The sequence below is a fragment of the Parambassis ranga genome, chromosome 17, assembly GCF_900634625.1.
Source record: "Parambassis ranga chromosome 17, fParRan2.1, whole genome shotgun sequence".
Taxonomy (NCBI): domain Eukaryota; kingdom Metazoa; phylum Chordata; class Actinopteri; family Ambassidae; genus Parambassis; species Parambassis ranga.
Genome location: NC_041037.1, coordinates 15,911,471 through 15,929,178, shown reverse-complemented (window position 1 = coordinate 15,929,178; position 17,708 = coordinate 15,911,471). Strand labels below are relative to the sequence as shown.

The following is a 17,708-nucleotide window of genomic DNA, read 5'->3' as shown; positions in this document are numbered from 1 at the left end:
CTGATTTGAAAGCACTGTGGACTTGAGAGAGTTTTAGTTTGGATGATATTCATTTGAACAATCTTGTTTATTTTTCTTTACCTTTGGAAAAAGCAAGAACAAAATAAAACCTTGTTTCTGCACAACCTCCCAGTGGACAGTGGCAAAAAGGTTTAAAAAAAAAAAAAAAAAAAAAAAAAAACATCCTCATCTTCATTACAAAGTAGGCCTTGTTTAATGTTAAATCTCCGTCTCCAAACAACAAGTCGGGGCAGCTAAAAATATGATCAGCATCATGAATTATACATGGTTTTTTTTTCTACAGATCCTCTGAGCGAGCTATGTTCGCGAGCAAGCTTCACCACATGCTATAATTACAGAGAGGTTACAACGGTGCTGCTAAACACACTGCAAAGACAAATTAAAACTCAAGACTGCCCTACTCCACCCACAAAGGAATTCACATAGAGTCACAGTGACGAAGCTGTTTGTGAACGAGGACATTCAGACCGGGGCTCCTACAGAAAAAAAATGTGGGCTGTGTTGTATTTGCATGGTTTAGGTTCTGAGTTTAGAATAGAATAGAATATACTTTATTAATCTTTGAGAAGGTCCCTCAGGGAAATTCGGGTATTTAAAGAATCAATAGTGTCTGTGTCAGTTTCAGAATGACATGTGCTACATCTATCTACAAACACGCATGGTAAAACTCTCCATGTTGTACACTAACACCCTCCCATTATCAAATAAATTAATACACTCCCTTTTCTCTTATCACCTTTTTATCAGCAGTATTAGCATTAGCACAATTAGCATACATTTCTACACATGGTGAACATTTAATAGTATAAATCAATCAATCGAAATGTTCCAAAACTTGAATCACCAGATACCAGATTTAGATACTTTAAAAAATCCCAGAGGGAAATTGTTTTTAAGGCTGCTGCCAAGCAGTGTCATACAATGACCGGCAAGGTGCACCATACACCAGTGAGTACACTGGATGCAGTGCGGGTGTCTTGCCCAAGGACACACAACAATGGCTAGGGAGGAGTTGGGATTGAACCACAAACCTACCGGTTATTGGACAACCCTTCTCTACCACTGAGCCACTGCTGCCCTAATTTTTATTTTTTTCATAATTATGCCACAAAACAAAAATAATAAAGTTCACAGCGCACTAAGACCAACCAATCCACTGGCATTAGCAACGCTACATGTAAGTAGAGAGTTTCTTATGTGCTGTAGCCTATACATTGTATTATAGAGGTATAATGCGCTACCCCAAACGAGAGCTTGTAGTCAGTGATTTACTGCTTGATGTTTTACTTTCACAGAAGGCTGAACAGAAGCTACATTTGAATTTTCTGTGAGAGCTGTGTTCAGCTGTTAAAAACAACAAGAGAAGAACTTGTTTTTGTTTTTAACTAGACTAAAATAGATTTGAGTTTTTAATTTTGTAATTATCTGTCTGTGTATTCCTAAAAAAAATTTTTTTATTGTCAATTTCTAGATAAAACACTTTAATTTTGAACTCACTACACTGTAAAGCATTTAAGATTTGTTGTGATTCATCCCAGTGCTGCTGAGCCAGGGTGGTAACAGTGCACTTCAGTGCATATATACCCCCTCATATCTCTGCTGCTGTGCTGCTGCACATTGATAGTAGAGCCCTCATACATAACTCAAGTAGAACATACATTTAGGGGAAGAAGAAAAAAAGTTGACCATAGAGGTAGATTCATCTTCAGAAAAAAGCCAGTACAAAGACTTCCCATTTCTATTCCCAGCACTGCGAGCATCACCATTACCACCCCCAGAGCACTACTAGCACACTGGCTGGCTACTGTAGTGCCATGCATAATACATCGGGCTGACTTTGAAGGGCTTTTTCTCTAAAGAAATGACATCACTGAAGAAAATCGCTTATGGAAGGCTGCATCAAAGAGGTGCAGCCACCCTTGGCCTCTGCCTGAGAGCGTGGATAAAGCTGCAGGTCGAGTATGAGAACACAGCTGAGGTTACAGTCTAATGCAGGATGCTGTTGGAAACATTTCAATATCATACCTAGTTAGAAACACGTCTTAATATTATTTAAAAGAAGACTTTTAACAGGTGTCCCTTTCTAAGCCTGTGTTGTGGCTTCTTTGCTTCTTTTAGCATTATCAGCAGCTGTGGTTATTTTAGTGCTTTTCAGGCCACTATAACTGAAGACCCTGTTCACACTGGGGAAATCAATCCGGCTAGAGCAGGATTCGGGCCATATCTAGATATATCCGGATAGTTTTTTTCTGAGTCTGAAGAACGCAAATCTGGATATACTATCTGGATAGACCTCGATCCACCTCTCGGAGGCCGGATTGGGTCAAATGTGGCTCAGGTCTGAACGCAAATGCGGCTAATGAATCCGGCTAGCGACGTCATACTTCCGGTTCACAGGGACAGTGTCCGGGTCGCGTACAAAAGCTGTATGTAAACAACCATCGAACTATGACAGCTTTGCCCCGAGTTTATTTTCCACAGGGCTACAAAGGAATAAACTGCTTTTTGAACCGGAAAAAAAAAAAACGAAAGAACGAGCCACACGAGACAAAAAAACGCACAACGCATGTGCACACACAGTCCTACCGCAGCCTGAACGAACTCTGTATATTACGAGGCACCACCTAGCAGTTTGGAGGACAACAAACAAGCCGGATTAAGCCAGATCAAGCCGGATTGAGTGCGGACCTGCATGTGTGATAGCCAGATTTGAAAATAGGTCTGAACATATCCAGCTTGAAGGCTATCCAGATACAATCCTACTCTAGCTGCATTGATTTTCTCCAGTGTGAACGGGGCCTCTGAATGAATTTCAGTCTCTTGACACTTCATCTAGTGCTCTGGCTTCCTCCCACATTCTAAAGATGTGCTAGGTTAATTGCTGACTCTAAAATTGCCCATAGGTGTGAATGTGAGTGTGAATGGTTGTCTGTCTGTGTGTTGCCCTGCGATGGACTTGTGACCTGTCCAGGGATAGGCTCCAGCCCCCTGTCACCCTGCACTGCAGGACAAAGCAGGTTAATGGATGAATGGATGGATTCTTCATCTACACATAACAAATGGGCATGTTTGGCTTCTTTTTAATCTTTATCTACATCAGAACAGGACTTACTGTTGCATTCCTAGCGGCAGCAATACATTTTAGACAGGTTGTACGAAACATTGCTGAGCTACAGATGAGTTTGAATCGCCACAAAGAGACAACATAAAGCCACAAACCAGTGCTCCCCACGGCATCTGTTTAGCTCTGCAAGATAGAAAAAGAAAGAAAGTGGATTGCTTATGTAGCAACCTCTCTCTCTATGCAGATGACACATACATGTTCACTTTGGACAAGGCCTGTCCGTGACATGACGTGTGCATTCTGAGGTATTGAGCACAATTCCTCCTCTTTCCTCTTTAGCGAATAAAAAAAAAAAATGATGCCAGCTTTGCCCTGGAGTGTATGTGGTGTGGCCGCTTTCTCTATCTTTCTCTCTTGCAGTGCTATAAATAGTGTAGAGTGCTGCTGTCTCTCATATTTCATGTGTCACTGGCTCCCACAGTCACTAGTGAAGAATGTTCAGAAAGCCTCTTCTTGCCTCCTTCTGCACTTGTTTCCACTTACTCACTCCCCATTCTGCTGTCTAATATTCTCACCTTTCCCCTCTGTGCTTTATCCTAACAGACCAGAACTCACATGTTTCAAGAAGCTAAAGACCGGATGCCCTATAAGGCAATTTAAGTTAAAAGGAGCAAGTAATGCATGATCAGTCACATCAAGCATTCTTCTACTTTTACAGGGAAAAAAGTGGTAACAGTCCCCTTTTTGGCTGCATGATGTTCAGTACAACAACCAGGGCTGAACATCCAGATATTACATCTCCCAACATGCAACAAATTTATGCACTATTTTCTTGGCTACCATGGAAACCAGTCCAAACCCCAACTGCCAGATGTGAAGGAAAGATACTACAAGGCTGATCAAGACAATGTAGTGAAGCGCTGCTCGTGGAGGCTATTAAGAGGCCACTTAAAGAGCATTAGTGCATGATTGCTGCAATTTGTGTCAAAAATCTGTCATAACTCCAAACACTCGGACGTGATTCACATCCGTTTGGATTTTCAAGGACATCAGTGATGTCACTAATGAAGATCCAGAAAAGAGGCTGCTTCTTATGACGTCAGTACTTTTCTTAGATCACCAGATTTGTATGTTGTCTTTAGAATCAAAAGCAACGACATGAGCAGAATGAATGTAATTAACATTCGGGAAAAAAGGGATAGCCCACAACTTAAGGAATTGATTAAGGTGATGGGCATGGGTGAGGGATTGATTTCCACACATGGAACTCTGGACAAATCAGCTCCATACACAGAGCTCACAGCTATAGGTATTGTCTATGTCCGATGCACTCTCACCACTCTAACCGCTTCAGGTGAGAGGAGAGGCACGTCATTAGAGCATACAGCAAGTCAAGCAGGATTTATCGGTAATGATGATGGTTTCTGCATTATTACTAGGACAATAGAAAAAGGCAACAATACTGGGAAAAGTAACATATCCAGGGACAACCTTTTTATCTCTTTTTGTTCCTTGCCTCCTTGAGGTGCACCTCATCTTCTAACCCTTTTTTGGGGGGCTTTTGCATGCACCCAACAATAAAAGCCATATAACACTGTACTAACCATGTAAAAAAAAATAATCATATTGCATATCAAATTAAACAGGAGAAACTATAAAAGCACATATAAGCCATATTTACACACATCAAACATAACTTCAACACCATGCAAATCAATTATCACTCATCAAAATAAAATTCTCACATCAAAGTCGACCCACTTGCCAGTTATTGCTAGCTCTCCGATACTTCAAGCCACACAAACAAACAAGGTGTCATATGAAAGCTGAGACTTACATTTGTTTTGTTATGTATTATGAATATTTGGTAAATCAAGAATATAAAGAATTGAGTAACAAAAAAATCTTTCCTTTGTAAATTTGCGATGAAAAGTCATATTTGAGAGCAATAAATGCTTGGTTCAGACAGACCAACATGTCTGTGTTTATTTCAAGACTAAAAATATTAGGATTAGGATTAACTTTGGTGCTGCAACTGCTTCATTTAAAGGAGATATTAAAGGTAAAATTGTGAATTTTCAACCTAAAAATTGTTCATTTTTGCTGTGTGCCATCTTAATTTACAAAGAGCCAGAGGCACACAAACTAATACTCACACAAATCTCCCAGGTGTTCCCTTTATTATGACACCAAAAGTATTCAAATACACCTTGTGGTTGCTGAGATAGACTCTATTCATTTTGTGCATGTCATTTTCAAGCTGATGCCTTAAAAATAGGCTTGGGGTGGAAAGGGTTAAAAATAAATTCCTTTTTGTGTGTTTGAAGACAATATATAAAATTAGCAGATGACACAAGGTCGCCATGGCTGCAACAGTAAGACTTAACAGACTCCTCATGGAAATAATGAGATGTTAGACAAACGGATAAAGATGTAAACATATTCCTAAGAGGCAAGACTGAGGAAAGAACAAACACATATATTCAGACCTACAAAGGCTACAAAAACACATACGTCCAGCTTATCGCTGCTTGATCAATGTCTTCCATTAATTAAGCTGGAAATAGTGTTAACTGGGGACACTGTGTGATTTCACTGCAACAAATCAATGGAATTCATTCATTCAGCCCGTAGGCTAAGATAAAGCGAGGATACATTGTCGCTTTCAGTACAGCAGCTGAGAAGAGTGCACATAAGGAATTCCCAGCCCTAACTTTCATACTGCAACACATGGAGCACAGTATGTTAGCCAGCTGAGGGAAAATCTCTGAGGGATTCTGACCCTTAGCCAATAAACTGCAAAGTCTCTCTCTCAGTATACAGACACAATGCTTAGTCATCAGCGAGACGCTCGGCTCAACCTGACAAATCCCTATTAGTCAAACTTAAAAGAGAGAGAGAGAGAGGGAGGAAAAATATTTCCTTGTGTGCAGAAGCTCAGTCTGTTTTTAAGGAAGCAGTGTGAGACATCTTCAATCAGCAGCTGCCAAATGATGTAGCTATTTTTTTTTTGCCTGGCTGAGATAAAACACACACAAAAAAACATCCCACATAGCTAACAAGGGAATGTCCAATAGCCGATCTGATTCATTACCCCACACACACACACACGTAAATGTCCTGCTTTCTCTTTCTCTTTTCCATTTGCCATGTCCCTGTTGAGCCAATAATGAAAAAAAAAACAATTATATGAGGTTATATAAAATCATGTCATGGCTAAGCGAGACATTACATCATGCCCCGGGTATTCAGGAATGAATTTGGACTTCAACAAAGGCATCATTCACTAAATGGTGGGGTAAGGTGTTTTTTTTTTTTTTTTTTGTATTGATCGCATCTGTGTGTGTTTCTCCACCCAAGCTGATCAATGACTGACTGCACTCCTTTCAGCTAAATCCCAAATCCAGAGCAGTGCGGTAACAGCGCGGGCGTGGCCGTGTGATCTGGGGGAGGGGATGGGGGGTGGAGGGCGGGTGGTTGACAGGCACCGACTGGAAACAACATCCTCATTATTTGCACTGCTTAATTTGTGTCTAAACATCTAATACAAAGACCTTTCCAGCTAATTACCTCTCTTAATGTTTCTCATGTAATTTCTAAGAGGGCTTTTTAAAATAAAAAAAAACCACTTGTTTCTTCATCCTGAATATTAACGGCTGAGCACAGAGAGCCGTTCTTTAATAACCGAGCCTGATAGAGCAACAAATCTGATGACTCATGTTACCTTGAAGCATAAAGGTCCTATTGTTTCCCAGCTCATCAGCTCATCCTGACTCTTGTGGCAGCAGCAGAAAGAGATAAAAGTGTGACTCCTGTTGAAGTTAATGGACATAAAGCAAACAGTGACCCTGAGCTTGAAAACATTACAACCTTGTGTCTTACAGAGCAAACATGGCAATGGTTTTATAACACTGCTTTGAGTGAAATGTTAATATCATAGCAATGCTAATATGCTTAAGCACTTTTGTTAGCATTCTAAATTAGGAAATTTAGATTTTCCACCACGAATGTCACAAAACTGGATTTCAGGAGTATTATTTTGAAGACTTATCTGGATCTCAGCAGCACATTCTAGTGAAATCTGGCTACTAATTTTTGCTAACTCATAACTATTTTGTGTTAAGTTATAAAAATGTAAGCAAAAGGAAATAAAAACAGATTTTTATGTATCATGTATCAGAGTATCTTTGCTTTTCACCCTCCACCAGCAGCTATAGCTTTGAGTCAGTGACCCCAAACAGCCACTCTGAAGTCACAACTTCAGCTGTGTAGTTCACACACCACACACTCTCAAAGTAGTGGGTGACTTCTAAAAGTTAGCAAGCCAGCCATGCACCCAAAACATTAATATAAGACAACTCTGGTATATATGCAATCTGAGATAGTAACCAAGCTGTAAGCGTTAAATTACAGCTAAACAGAGCGTGTTCACGTTTGTCCTTCTCAGTAGCTGCAAATACAGCCAGCTGACCTTTTGTTGGGTTTACAATGTTTCTTATTAACTTTCAGGGCTACTGTGCCGTCATAATGATGTCTGGATGGTTTACACTTTACTAAAATTGTACTTGCAATAGACAGATTTATACTGTAGGTTGGACTCAACATCTACCCTACTACACATATTACATGTTTTCCTCGTGGCCATAGCAGTACATTCCTGCACTGACAGGACACTGAGAAAACACTGTACATATAAAAATAAAAAGGTTTAAAAAGGGTTGTCCAATAACCGGAAGGTTGGTGGTTCAATCCCAACTCCTCCCTAGTCATTGCTGTGTGTCCTTGGGCAAGGCACTTTACCTGCATTGCCTCCAGTGCACTCACTGGTGTGTGGTGCTACTTGCTGGCAGCCTTAAGCAATTTTCCTTCTGGGATTATAATCATCATCATCATCATCATCATTTGACTGCATGCATCCACTGAGACAAATTAGCAGCAAGGCTGAGTTTAATATCTTCATGATCAAATAATACTCATAATAATTACAATATCATACACAAATGCAAGCACACATCTATACCTATTAAAAAAATCATCTCATGCTGGGCCATTTCTGAAAATTGTATTTCCGTCGATGGTTTTGGTGCTTTTCCAACCTCAAACTACAATGCCAACTAATGATCACAACCGCCAACCAGAAGCACTACGTTGCTGCTGGAAATCTTTGGTTTGCAGCCTGGGCCTGAATGAGACACCAAAGTGCTGAGCAAACCTTTAAGATAAAGAGGAGATTAGTGGCTGTCAGGGTGCTGGCTGGATGTGAATACAGTGAATGAAGTGGCATTAAAACCAGACAAAGCTGAGCCACACTGGCCGGACGCCACTTCCTCAGTTGCACGCTTACACACATACACAAACCCAATACATGGAAAACCTGCAAGCAAGCAAATGTTCAAAAAGGGTTAGAAATTAATGAGAGCCCGAGCGTCCAAAATGCCCTTTAAATGTTAAAAAATGCTTAGTGTATAGAACCTATAGCAAACGTATGTCACCTTCTCTCCACTTTTTAATTGGTTGAGTGGTCATTTTTTTCCCACATTTAATCGCTACTTAATGTGCTTTTTTAACAGCACATTTAATGTGTTACTGGTCAAAAAAAAAAATCAAGGACACAGCCTGAAGCAATGGCATACATATGACCCACACAAAGCGCAATGTCAGCAAAAAAACATGAAACAACCAATCAAAGCATGGGTGGTTGGGAATGGCAGCATTCTGCAGTCTGACCGTTGCCACGAGTAACAGACGGTTGCTAAGGACACAGACAGATCCACTGGCACCAAAGAAGTCCCATTAATGTAGTTTGAAATCAATATTTTATGTAAATCACTACAGTGAATTTAACTCCTGAAATGTGTAAATCTCATCTTGTCTGCTACATGTGTGAAAAGCCGACTATACAGGATCAGGAAATCAGATAAATCTAAAACAATTCTCCAATAAAACATGCAAATGTACTGTTTTATGAAGCGGCTGAGATAAAAGCAAAAATCACATCAGAGGGGTAAAAAAAAAATTGCTCTCTGAGTATAACAACTGACTTCACACCCAGGTGAAAATTGTCTGCCTGTGAAACGTCTGTATGCATTTATTCTTCCACCAGTTTCAAAGAACACAGAGCAATAACATAAAGCAGATAGCTCTCATCAAGGTGTTAAGTGATGAATGGGTGTTTGACCGCAATGTGTCAATAATAATAAAAAAAAGCTCTGCAGGACATGATGGCTTTCACTCTGCAGCATTATGGATAAGAGCGAGTATGTAATTATGTAAGGCCCACATACATGTAAAAAAGAGTGAGAACAAAGAGGGGCTTGACGAAACAAGGCAATATATAAATCCCATCACTTTTGTCCAGACAATAGAGGAAGCTGGTTAAAAATGTCTAAAAAAGCTGTGACATCATCTTGTCTGTGCGGTCCATTGTAGTCATGAAGGGTAAATAAAGGGCGGAAAGCGTCTACATAAGCACAAATCGTGCATGTGCATCTTACACATGATGCTGAAGAAGGATTTATACGTGCTTTTTGAATTAATCAATAATGTGCACATGATTTATTAATCTTAAGTTTGTCACTTAGTACCAAAAGATATGCAAGTAGGTCAACATATTTTAGCATACATCAAAAACAGCTGTAAATAGCCACTGAGAAAGCTGCAGCTGTTGCACTATACACTAACATGTTGCACCATGTGTGATCTAGTGAATGTGTTTTCTCTTTAAATATCATTATACGGCATTTGTTTGATACCACAACATGTTGCAGCTAATGTTAGCTGAGTCTATTAGCCAATTAAATGTTGCTATTTATGAGTTAAATGCACAATAAGACATATTTGACTGATGGCACTAAGATCAACACAACATTTGTGTTATAAAGTAACGTTTCATTAATGAATCAATTTGCCTTGTTTGTAAATAGCGTACATAAACTACTCATCGGGACTGATATGATATCAAAATATGCTGTAAGTCTTTTAGCAGTTATTTGTTACACAATGTGCAGGGTTAGATTGCATCTTTCCACACACAAACATACAGCAACACCCCTGGAGGGGAAACCTCTCCCCTTCACACTCCCACTCACCCACTCACTGTCTCCCTCACACACTCCAAGCTAATTGGGAGTCGCCCCTCGCTGACCTCCCCTCATACACACAAAAACAGAGTCATCGCCATGACAGCAGAGTCTTGCTCATTATCCACAACAAGGGTCGGCCTCGTTAGAGCCCTAGACTGCCAAAACCAAACCGCACCTGGTTGACATCACAAGCAAAAAAAAAGAGTCTGCGTTGCCACGGCAACCACAAATTTGGCGGCCGCAACTTGGCAACGTTCCACACACTCCGTGGGGGATTGATTGGGTGAGCAATGCAGCGAGAGGTGGATTAGGAGGAGTATTATTGTCTCCCTCGGCGCAGAGGGACACACAGGGTCTGAGCTCTGCCAGGCAATGAGAGGGATGGATGGTGGACTCACTGAAACAATGATGACAGCGCTGGCCTGAACTTGGCTTAGCACAGAGATAAAAGATGCCTCCCCTTTTATCCATTACTCATTAATTTGCTAATGTGGTGCAGTGATTAAAAAAAAAGCGGCGTGCACGGCCTTCAGCTCGTTTCATGTCGCTTTTTTCACTCAAATGTCTGTTTAAAGGAGCCATAGTAAAAGGCACAGAGCAATTTTGCAAAAGAGTGTTCTAGCTGCAGAGTACACACTCAACCATGGAGTGAGATGAACAAAACTCAAGTGACAAAATGATGTGTCCGACAAACAGCCATTACCCTCTCCATATAGCTGCCACTCTGTCCTGCTCTACTCTTAAGGCAGAGGAAAAACCACTCTGTGCCTGAGACAGGGGGAAGCAAAGTGCAGCTGTTATTTGCCATCATCCATTAGCAAACGGCCGGCCGGACCGACGAGTGGAAGGCTGCGGAGAGGAGGAAATGGTTGCTCGTTGTTAAAAAGTCACCTGAGTTGCACGCCTGGTTAGAACTGCAGGTGTTCATATATAGTGTGCAGTAACAGGGAGGGTCAACAGCAGAACAGCCTGGATATACTGACGTCCTCTTCATGGCACCACATGATAACTCTAAGCATGATTAGCAGGTATGGTTTAAGAAGTATAAGTTTACACAGGAGGAACTACTGTAAGTGATCTTTTTAATCCCTTCAGGAATTGGAGTGGATTTTTTTAAAGCTTGTTACATACAAAAAAATAAGTGATCGACCATTAAACCTTTATCACATCATAAAGACTGGATCAATTATTTTCATTTTAAAGTCTGGATCTGCATTAATATTTTGCATTACTATATGCAAAATGTTACGATTGTCAATATAAAGCACAATTTTTCATTTTCAAGTCAAGAAAGTTTGATGTAAAAGCCCATGCTATAAAGACTGTTGGTGCCAACATGGCTGTCAGCACATGTACTAGGTCATATTCCAGGAGGAAGAAGTTCAAAAAGAGGTCAGAAATCACAACAAATCTGCTCATGTTGAGAGCTACAGTTACAGCAAAAAGCCTTCAAAGTCATATTTTGATTAGTACTTTTTAAATTCTGCTTTTGTCTTCCTATATTCCATATTTCCATCAGATTTTATGATGTCCGCAGCTTCTCCTACTGTGTTTTCTGCTCTCTCAATGGTTCACAGACTAAAGAGGTTGTTGACCAGGCAACCTATCTCCCCATCTACTCTCTGATGGAGGGAGGGGGATGCCTGCTGTGATATGAATCAGATGCTGCCATGATTGGAATACAATGACCGCGTAACATACACACACACTCTCTCTCTCTCTTCCTCCATATGGCTCGCTCTCTGAACAAGGTTATCAGCAGAGATTATCAGGTTAGGACAATGGGTGGCTGGTTCACATGTAGTCACTGGTTTTTGCTACAAAACCTCCCTGATTGTTATATCACACCACACTAGGCTGATGCTGTTTATCACTACTGTTATACTTTTAATAGTAATAGCAGGAGGAGGAGAAGGATGACTTTGTGGCGTGGAAATGATCATGTAGAAAATGAAGCATAACTATATATTTTGTTATCTAATTATAATTATTAGTATAATTATTATTAGTCTTATATTAGGTCTGCAGGGAAACCACGCATGAAAACAACACTAACTTTGAAGTTACCAAAGCAAGTATATGCTGCTCCAAAAGTGGGTCATAGGATGTTTTATAGGAATGAAGTGTTTGGCGACCCCCCCCCCCCAATATATGCCATATTATATATATAGGGTATCCCCAGTGGTTTTGCCTTTACTAGTGGAGGCTGATTTTTTTTCCTAACACTCACCTCATGGTTCGGACTAGCCTCACTTATTGAATGATTGAGCGCCTTTTTGACAAACTGATCTCCCAAATAATGCTTTTATGGCTCATGTTATAATGCTAATTATCAGCTAAACTGAATATGTGAGTTTTTATTATTTTGTCTATTTTCTCTAAATTGCTTTAATTCAACATGGTTTTCTTCTAGATCTTGTGATCAGTAAAGGATACTGGTTCTCAGTTATTCACGTCTTGGATCCATCAGTGAGAGGTCATTAAACGTTCGTCCACATCACATGTATTATCATTTAAATATAAAGACTTAATGAAGTCTGCCGAGGCTCCAGCACAGCCGAGCACAGTCTTTGCAGAAGGACGATAACGCGCTTTTAACACTTCCCTGAACCGTGGCGGAGTGCATCACTTTTAAGACTTTTCACCAGGGATGTAGCTGTATGAGGGTCACTCTACCATCCAACATGAATCTTTGGCAATTAGGCAGAGAGGGAAGGAGAGAGAGAGAGAGAGAGAGAGGGGGAAGGGTTAGACGGATAGAGGGTATTATATCCCAGAGAAGCAGGTGAACGCACTCTGAAGACTCTGGGCTTCCTGTAATGCTGCTCGGCACGTTAAAGGGAACATTCGGGAGAAGAAGCTCTTTGATCAGTTAAATGTTGTGTGACGAGAACACTAGCTGGCGGTTTCACCTGCGTGTGTTAAGTGTTTAGAGCTCTGCTTTGAGATGTTGCAAATCTAGCTTGTAGCAGTCAGTAAACACAAGCTGTTTGTGTGTGTATGCGTGTGTGTGTGTGTGAGCACTCTGGCAGACCAAATGAATGCTGCAGACGGGACATTCTACCGAATGGGTGCCATTTGCATGTGATAATTCTTCCAAAATAATTTTTTTTTATCTTTTTTTTCAAGATGCAGTCTAATAATAAACATGCTTAACTATTCAAAATAAATAATGGTCCATCTCAGGGACATTTATTTATTTTTTTACAAGGTATCTAAGAAGACAATGGACGCATTTTCCTCAGTCCTGTTACGGAAACATGATTGCAGTTTCAGCTTCTTGTGTACAAGAAGCTGAAACTGCAATCATGTTCATGCCAGAGTTGCACCGTCAAGGAAATAACACTACTAATAATGTCCAGTTGCTCTTTTTTTGGTTTTATAATGGAGCAACAGAGAGATTAGCCTTTCTCCTATCTGTACACTTTATATGAAATTGCCTTGATGTCGCTATTGGCAACAAACTCCAGGTAGTTTGGTCAAGTAATCCACCCTAGAAACCACAAAATATTTGGTTTGGGTCGGGTGCAGTAATGAAGTGTGGACATTATTTCAGCTTGGTACCTGGCAGATTCTAAAAATAGACACTTTAAGGATTAAACATAAATCAGGTGGTGCGCGTGGACCCCTATTTCCATTAGACCGGTTTTTCCCCATGCTTTCTTTTTCTATGCTAAGCTAAGACAAGCAAAGCTGACCAGCACACAGCCCCCAAGAAAAACCACAAGTTGTATCCTTGCATGGTCCAACTGGCAGTTTCCTTTAGCTTCAAGTCTTTATGTAAAGCTAAGCTAACTAGCAGATATCTGCATTGTAAAACCATGGTCGTCAATTAGTAGTCTTGTAGTCTGTGAGCTTTCGATGTCTAGAGAGACATATTGTGTTAAACTTGGATAACCCAGCTAGCTTCAGTTTTAATGCTAAGCTAAGCTAATCAACCACTTGTAGCTTGGTATTTTATGTATAGGTACAGAAGTGGCATCAATCTACTCATCAAACTGTCAGTAAGAAAAAAAAACCTGACTGAAACGGTTAATATGAAGTCGCCAGCTTGTTGACAACCAACTTAATCTGACATTTCAATGTATGGCATAATCTGCTTTGCTTATTATTAACCCTTCATCTCATTAAACCCTCATAGGTCAGATCAGATTGAATGTCGTATTAAAGCATGTGGATGATTTTTCCATTTTGGGAGCAAATCTGCATGATGTTATAAGAAAAAAAAGGAAAAACAGCAATTAACTTTAAATGAGGCATCATTAACTGCCACAAGCTCAGTGTGGCTATATACTGAAAAGCTATGAGAGGGCTAATTCGGCAAGCAGGAGGAGGCCCCAATTTCTGCCAGGTCACAGAGCAGAAATCCACAGACAATTAACACGAGCAAACATTATGATGCTCCCTGTTAAAAAAAGCATAGTCATCTTGGCAACATGATGAATGAGATTAATTACTCTACAGTGGAGAGAAGAAACAGCCTGCAGCTGATCAGAAACACACTGCTGCTGGTGGTGGAGGAGGTGGAGGAAGAGGGTTTTTATTTTTGTATAAGAGATCAACATGGAGCAGGCAGGCCAGAGCTGCTGGAGCGCACACAGGCAGCAAGGTGCTCTTCATCCGTTTTACATGCCTGCTGATGGCTGAAGGGGAGGAGGAGGAGGAGGAGGAGGGGGGGGGACTAACATTGAAGAGAGAGCATCGCTCTGCAAAGGCAGCACAAAGGCAGCCCCGGTGCCCGCGATGAGCCGTTGTCACCCGTTATAATCTTACGGATATCGCTCATATTTAGGTCAATCTGAAAGTAATACCGTTTTCGCACCAATCCCACCTCCCCTCCTCCTCCTCCTCCTCTTCCTCCGACCCCCCCACACACACACACCCCGGCCTCGGATGGATGGATGGATGGACGTTAAACTGAAATGTGTGTGTGTGTGTGTGTGTGTGTGTGTGTGTGTGTGTGTGAGGGGGGGGTTCCATTTTCAGTCCGCGATCAATGCAAGCGCACCACAGCCCCTTTAGCGCATCATAATAAACACACAGTCCACACCACGCCTCTGAATATACTGACATAAAACATCTGGCACAACACTACATAAAGCAATATTCCCTGCACGCTGTCATATCACAGCGTTTCGTCTTTCTATCAAGCATTTTTGCACAGATGGGAGGTGTGAGATGAGCGGAATGAGGAAACTGGAATGACATTGCGCCTGCTTACTGTAAAATAAATTCCCTCGGGGGATGGAGAGCCTCCTGTTTTCTCCTCTTGACTCCCCTCCTTTCCGACGTAGCGAATTTCCCGAAATTCAGACCATGCAAAACAGGTAGTCAGTCATTCCAAAGCCTCCGAAGTGTCTGTGCGAAAGGAGAAGAAGGCAACCCAACATCCGAGAGAGGAAGGGGAGGAGGAGGGGAGAGAGAGAGAGAGAGAGAGAGAGCCAGCTGTGGGAAGGAAATGAGGGAGGATGGAAGGAGCGGCCGGGCCGGAGCACTGCGCACAGGAGAGGAGGCAAGGAGAGCGGCAGAGGTGCTCTCTCTCACTCTCTCACTCTCTCACTCAGTTCACAATACAACATCCCCCCCCCCCATCCCTGCCAGACAGACTGACAGACAGGCTTGGGTACCAGCATCAGCAGCGACACCCACCGATGATGAGAGGAATTACAGTATGGGGGGTGATTAATGCCACATAAAGGCAGCAGCTGGAGGAGAGGAATTTCTTTTCTTTTCTTTTCTTCAGGACAGCACTTAGTTTACATACTCATGAGCCATTTTTAGGTCAGGGTTGCAAAAACAATCTATTGCAAGACCAGTCACACAACAACAACAACAACAACACATCCCAGAACCTAACGCCACGCAACAACCAGTAAGTCAAACCATCCAGCACCCATGACTCATGCATCAGTGCATGGGTGGTGAGAGGGTTGGCAGGATAACTTTATTTTTATTTTTTCGTTTTTTTCGTTTTTTTTGTCACTCCATATTTATTTCTGTCCTGTCATGCTGCTAAAACTGGATACGGATCTACAAATATTGCACATTTTATAATCATATCATTTTACCTTTTTGTGTTAGATTTTTTTTAACTGGAAGCAACAAGATGATGTGTTGACCTGTTTCTTTTAGTGCAGGTATTTAACTGGCTATTTTCAATGATCACTTATGGACCTTGACAGATTTTAAACTACAAAATTTAAGCAACAGTTCTGCACCTGCAGCCATCTACCAATAAAATGAGGAGGACAAACAAAACAACACAATTCTTAAATAGCAAGAGCATCTGCAAATAGCCTTAATAAAAACTTCCATTAGGAACCTGATTTTGACTGACATCACACCCAAAAACATGCCAATAGCATCCAGTGAATCATCACCGTCAACAACAAGCTCATATATAAAGATGGAGTGTTGTGTAATATTGCAAAGCCAGCTCCTTTGAGAGGGGAGGTCCTTGTGATGTGAAATATCTATGCCAAACCAGGACAAAGCTCTTTTCCATTGGGGGAGTCAGGACTCAAACAGAGACTGGGAAAAAGTGTATAACCCAGTTGAGCGTCATGTGACTTCTCTCTATCTCCGGCTCTGTCTATATTCATCTCCCTCTTGTTCAGTTTCTCTTTGTCTAACATCTCTTTTGTTCAGTCATCTGTAAGCTATTTCCAAAATGCCACAGTCAATGGCATCAGTGGTGAACTAAATCTTGCACACATTGTTCTCATGCGCACCGTTTGCTTCATTGAACAAGAATCGACTGGGGAGGTTGGGATTGTCTGCACGTCACAGCCAAAATGTCATAGCATGACGCCTGAAGAAGCAGCACTTTTAATTTATTCTAAAAAATAGGCACGGGCGTTTATGTTGCAACACTGTTCACTGCACTCAACGCTGTGCATGTATTCGTGTATTTGCTGCATCACCCCTCAGTAAGCTCTCCTTGCACTATTTTTTCGTTTTTTTGAGCTATTCTTATCTATATAGCCTCTCCTCCTCTGCTGCTCTTAATGACCTGACATCTCCACGGGGATCATTAAAGTTTCATCTGACCTAATCTAAAAATTGAAAGTCCCTTTAAGCAAGGCACTTGTCTGCTTCAGTGGAGCGGCTCAGTGTCCATCAGCAGGGAGAATGTGGTTGTGCTGCCAAGCTGCTTGCAGGTGTCGGGATGAGGGTGCATGTGGGAGGAATGCACGCCCATTTACACCCTCACTTCATGACATTGATATAATATAGTTACAGCACATTTACAACCAATTAAAGGAAAACAGCAGCCAACTGGCAGTCAGTGTTGACATTAAAGGTAGGGTAGGAGATTTTGAAAGCTCAGTGAGAGTCAGCCAGATTTCGAAAGTAAACACACGCCCCTTTCTCTCGGAGCTCATCCCGAAGCCACGCATCCCAACCAGTCTGTGACTTCGGCCATCATGCACATACCTCTCTGGTGCGCGCAGAGCAGGAAGAGAGTGACAACCAGCCAATACTCCGCGCAGGGTCCACCCGGAGGAGTGGCTGATGTTTTTAGAGTTTTATAGCTTCCA

The 17,708-nt window shown here is 41.4% G+C and overlaps 1 protein-coding gene across 2 annotated transcripts in view; it reads right to left on the bottom strand.

Annotated features, from left to right (window-relative positions):
• ctnnd2b (catenin (cadherin-associated protein), delta 2b) overlaps positions 1 to 15,513 on the bottom strand; it is a 114,762-nt gene extending 99,249 nt beyond the window's left edge. For both annotated transcript variants that reach the window (XM_028426998.1, XM_028426999.1), the window contains exon 1: positions 15,389 to 15,513. The gene's annotated coding sequence lies outside the window, so the exon portion shown is untranslated. The remainder of the gene's footprint in view (positions 1 to 15,388) is intronic.
• Positions 15,514 to 17,708: the final 2,195 nt, after the last annotated feature.